The sequence below is a fragment of the Phodopus roborovskii genome, unplaced genomic scaffold (assembly GCF_943737965.1).
Source record: "Phodopus roborovskii unplaced genomic scaffold, PHOROB, whole genome shotgun sequence".
NCBI classification, from domain to species: Eukaryota; Metazoa; Chordata; class Mammalia; order Rodentia; family Cricetidae; genus Phodopus; species Phodopus roborovskii.
Window position 1 is genome coordinate 2,706,605 of NW_026126744.1, and position 5,888 is coordinate 2,712,492.

Sequence of the window (5,888 nt, forward strand, 5' to 3'; positions counted from 1 at the left end):
GTGTCACTAACAGTACTGTGAATAAATGAAGACACACAGGACTTTCCAAAAACTTGAAAACAACCTCTTTACATGACCCATTCCAACCTTCTCCACTGTGTACTTCCTCTTAGTATTGCTCTGCTGCTGCTGCCAAACAGGATTTCACAGGATCTGACATGCCAGGCAAGCTCCCTGGTGAGGACTCTGAGCCTGAATAGACTTCCCATACACAGTTGTCACCTGTCAGAGAGGTTGTCTTTCTCCTCAGCATTATATAAGTCACAAGAATTTGCACTTTCCTACCCCCATTGCTTACTTTATTTTTTTAACTTAATTTGCTTTTGAAATCATGTTATTATTTTGTCTATTTTCTGTCCTTCCCTAGATTCCATGACCCACTAAACAAAGATTTTCTTTATTTAGCTTGTTGCTATATTTCAGTACTTAGAACTATGATTTGTCTATCCCAGGTAATTCATAAATGCAGACTTCATAAATGAATTATACAATATGTGGGGACTATTTTAAAAAATTTATGATTTTTTTTGTTGAATTGTTAACTTGTTTATGTATTTGGATATTAATCTGTTATTGGCTATACGGCTCAAAAGTATTTCTAACCAATCTAGAGGCTGTTGTTTCTTGGAGACCTACTATTTTCTGAAGGGAGATGGAGGGGAAGTGAATGTGGACAAGTGGAGAGGTGGAAGGCGACCTGGGAAGTTGGAGGGGGAAATTATGGCTGGGATGTACAGTATAAAGAAAAAATCTATTTTCAATAAAAATATTGCAAGTTATAATTTCTCTTTGAAGTTAAATAATATACTTGTCTTCTTGTCACTAACAAAACCCATGATTGTTCACAAAATTCCTATAACAGTGACTACAATGAAAAAGGAAGTATAAATCTTAATTTACTCATAGATGTTCTTTTTATATAAGGCATTTTAGCTGATATAAATCAAAATTTTAATTTCATTTGATTACTTTTTAAAAAATGTCTAGTTATTTAAGGTGAGCTTGAAGAACACTGATCTTAAGAATAAAATATGAGTTAGAGTTTCATTTGATTCCCATTTTGGTTCAACATTATGAGAATAAAATGAATATAAGTAGTTTCAATTTCATTATAAATTTTTCTGGAGCCTTAGCTATAAAGGATGTGGGGAGACCTCTATTAGAACATGAACAAGTCCATTGTAAGGCCAAGGTATATTGATAAATGAAAAGGTAAAGCAAGTATTATAGATATGAACACATGTCTGAAAAATTAATCAGTTTCTGCCATGAAAACTCCCTTAGTCCTAGTCATGAGTTCCAAATGTAGAGTAAAACTGATTAGTCAGAAAGAGATTGACATAATTATAATTGGCATTTAATCATTTGTATTTGAAAATTCAGAGAACTGAACTCAAAGCAATTTTATCGTATCTGAGATATGATCTTATGGAAAAATAAAAAAAGTTATGTTTTGAACATGCTTTTACTGATTTTGGAAGCTATACCCTGCATTCTTCTATAAAGAAGGGTTATCTTTCTTGTTTTGTGGATCTTTAAAAGCACAAATTAGCTGTGTACCCATCTAATGATGTTCCCAATAAAGGTGAAATAGTGGGTGGGTCTTAGACCTGAAGTTTTCCACTTTATCACAAAAGTTCATTTCATTTTCAATAGAAAGAGCAAAGAGAACACTGACAGAAAACAGCACAAAGACCTCATGATTTGATGACACCTGACTTACGATTTAACTTTATGGTCATTTATGTTGGGAGCAGAAAAATCTTTATTGACTAAAGTGAATTGCCATTACAATTGGTAAATACATTTATCTGATATGACAAAGACAGAACTACTGCATTACACATACACTCAGGTTTTAATTAGATAATGCATGCCTACTATTTCATATGTTTGAATGTATCATTAGTAGCATCAAAACCAATGCCTTTTACCTGACTGAAATTGTGTGACTGGAAAACTTCAGAATGAGATTTTGAAGGTAGTGATGGTTTTTTGTTTTTGCTACAACAACTTTACAACATGGACTTGTGCACCTCACAAGAATATTTTTACAGTTCACTTACAAAGTTTGAGGCAGATCAGAGAGTTGTAGCCTGACATATTTAACTAGCATAAAATTGAATAAATAAGCCATTGCTTACACTTAAATATATAATGTGAATGCCACCTGAATATCCAAATTAAATAAGAATTGAATTTTTCCTGTGCCCACTTTTTTCCTATAAAATCAATGACACTCTGAAGTGAATGAAAATGGTGTAAAATAGAAATTTATTTTAAGATAGCAATATTTTAATATAAGTTCTAATAATTATTATTAATAGAAGGATAATTACTGATGATTAGAATCACATACATTATCTGCTTTTTTTAATCCCACAATATTAATTGTCTCTAATGCAAACTACAGAGTTTATTTACTATAATTCCAAGGCATATATAAAAGTAACATGGAAAAATATTGGACAGTGAATATACATCTTGATGTTTGTGAATTTTGTAAGAACCATGAAATTCAATTTCTAATCATGAATAGCAATTACAGCACTGAGTTTTTAAAAAGTATCAATATTTTGTCTTAAAGCAATTAAGGTATAATTGGCGATTATACTTCCATAAGACAGTAAAAAAGAAATCAATAGAAGTGATAATTGTAACTCAACAAAGCCTGAATAATAAAATTTAACAGATTTTAAAATAACATGCATTTGATATGCATGCTTATCCACAAATAGAGTGCCTGTGAAACATGAATAAAAGAATAAGTACGCATATAAGTCATGTTTAAAAGACTTTGAACATTAGTTTCCAAATACTAATCATTAGTTCTCATGCATTAGTGCTGAAAGAGCAAATTGTGGTATCACAAATACCATGAAATTCTATTTCTGTTAATGTGCACAGAAAACACACATAGCTCAACTGCTTATGTGAAATCCCTGGAAAGAGTCACATGATTAAGAATAAACTACGGGCTGATGAAATAGCCATGAGACACTGCATGAAGACATAGTTAACTTAGTAAAGAAACATTTATTACATTTCTATAGTGCAGTAGGAATAAAGAATATTACATAGTGAGCAAACTATCTGTAGGAATAAAGAGTAAGCTACAATAAAAAACAAACAACACTGAACACCAACTCATAATGCACAGAATAGTGAGATTAAATTTCCCAATTAAGATTCATTATAATATTTAAATCCTCATTAGAGAAACAACCCCTCTGGTTCTTTTCTTTTCTTTTCTTTCTTTCTTTCTTTCTTTTTTTTTTTTTTATAGGTGCAGTGAACTTTATTGATGGTACTCAAGAGAGCAGGGCTCCCTAAGCCCCTTAATTCTGGGGGTCTGGGATGGAAACTGTGAGGGAGATTAGTGTTGGGGTTTGTTGGACAGGGACTGCTCACCAGCCAGGGCCTGTCAAGAGCTCATGTCCTTGCTGGGGGTAGATGGTCCAGGATGGGCTCTTACTCCTTGGAGGCCATGTAGGCCATGAGGTCCACCACCCTGTTGCTGTAGCCGAATTCATTGTCATACCAGGAAATCAGCTTTATGAAATTGTCATTGGGAGTGATGCCAGCCCCAGCGTCAAAGGTGGAAGAGTGGGAGTCACTGTTGAAGTCGCAGGAGACAAACTGGTCCTCGGTGTAGCCCAGGATGCACTTCAGTGGGCCCTAGGATGCCTGCTTCACCACCTTCTTGATGTCATCATACTTGGCAGCTTTCTCCAGGCGGCATGTCAGATCCACGATGGACACATTGGGGTTAGGGGAAGTCCATGCCAGTGAGCTTCCCATTCAGCTCTGGGATGACCTTGCAGCACCAGGGGATGCAGGGATGATATTCTGGGCAGCCCCACGTCCATCATGCCACAGCTTCCCAGAGGGGCCATCCACAGTCTTCTGGGTGGCCGTGATGGCATGGACTGTGGTCATGATTCCTTCCACAATGCCAAAGTTGTCATGGATGACCTTGGCCAGGGGGGCTAAGCAGTTGGTAGTGCAGGAAGCATTGCTGACAATCTTGAGGGAGTTGTCATATTTCTCATGGTTCACACCCATCACAAACATGGGGGCATCAGCAGAAGGGGCGGAGATGATGACCCTATTGGCCCCAACCTTCAAGTGGGCCCCAGCCTTCTCCATGGTGGTGAAGACGCCAGTAGACTCCACAACATACTTGGCACCAGCATCAACCCATTTGATGTTGGCAGGATATCGCTCCTGGAAGATGGTGATAGTCTTCCCGTTAATGACAAGCTTTCCATTCTCAGCCTTGACTGTGCCCTTGAACTTGCCATGGGTAGAGTCATACTGGAACATGTGGACTATGTAGTTGAGGTAAATGAAGGGGTAATTGATGGCAACAATGTCCACTTTGCCAGAATTGATGGCAGCCGTGGTAACCAGGTGTCCATTACAGCCAAATCTGTTCACTCCGACCTTCACCATTGTGTCTCAGACACGAGGCTGGCACTGCACGAAAAGATGCTGCTGTCTCTAGAATAGGGAGGAGCAGCCCCTCTGGTTCTTTCTATTTAACAAAATTCTAAATTTCAGAGATGATGGATTTCCCATATGACCTTGGAAAAATACTGAGCTGATTTCAATAAAATTAACAAAGAAAGGTCTAGAGAACTACAAGACTGCCGCCAACTAACAATTTGAGCATCTGTGGAAAGGCTACTACTATAAATGCCCTTCCCTGATAGTGAGATCAACAACTAAATTATCCATGGAGCCCTCATCCAATACCTGTTGGAAACAGGAGCAAACACCCATACATAAACACTGAATTGAACTAGAACCCAGATGCAGATGGAGAGGACAAGACCAGGCTGCAGAAACACAGAGAGACAGCTGACCTGAACAAGGAGGAGCTGACGGGCCCCCAGACCAATAGCTGGGAAGCCAGCATGGGAATGACTCAAGTCCCCCTTGAATATGGACTGCTCAGAAGGACTGAGCAGTCTAAGGGACCTCAGACAGTGGAACCAGGATGTATTCCTGGTGCACAAAAGGACATCCCCCATGGAGGGATAACTGCCTTAACCTAGAGACAGGAGAGAAGCCCTAGGCCCTACTTCATATGACCTGTCAGATCTACAGGACCCCAACTGGATGACATTCCCCTACATGTGGAATTGGGGTGGGGGGTGGGAGGGGAGGGTGGTTAGGGTGCATGTGAGAGGGCAGAGTGGGTAAAAGGGAGGGAGGGAGAGAGGAAGGGAGGGAGGGGGAACTGGGATCGACATGTAAAATAATAAATTAAATAAAAAAATAAGAAAAAAATTAACAATCTCATTTAATGAATCATGCTTTAAAAATATTTGTGTTTGATTCCTTTTTGTTTATGAAAACTTTACAAAATTTTAAAACACTACACTGTAGTTCTCTCTCAATGATGTGTATCATGTTTATTCTAGAACTATTCTGCCTTCATTACCACAGTTCAGTAGAGTATTTTTAGTGGGTAGTGTTTTCTTCCCAAGATAGCTTCTTTACTTCAGGAACTTCTGTTGCTGCATACAACGTTCAGGGCATTTCTTTATTTCATTGGAAATGATCACAGAAAGGTGGTAAGAGTTGCCCTAAATGTATACAGAACTTTGCATGGCAAAATAATCTCTGACTATTTGAAAGAATCAGTGAATGTCTAAGAACTCAGCCTTATTAAATTATATGCATAATGCACTTCATCCTTCTTCATACTCACCTAGTATACAATTAATTATATATCTAATATATAGTTAAGGAAAAAAGATTGTGGTGATATATTGCTTATGTTTTATTAAAGCCCCAGAAGATCAAAATAGCAAAGTGGCCACACTAGTTAGCCATAGAAGCCAGGCACACACCTTTACCACCATGACTGAGGATTAAGA

The 5,888-nt window shown here is 37.8% G+C and overlaps 1 pseudogene; it reads right to left on the reverse strand.

Moving 5' to 3' along the window:
- Positions 1-3,435: 3,435 nt before the first annotated feature.
- On the reverse strand, positions 3,436-4,455 carry LOC127214534 (glyceraldehyde-3-phosphate dehydrogenase-like; annotated as a pseudogene).
- Between the last annotated feature and the right edge of the window lie 1,433 nt (positions 4,456-5,888).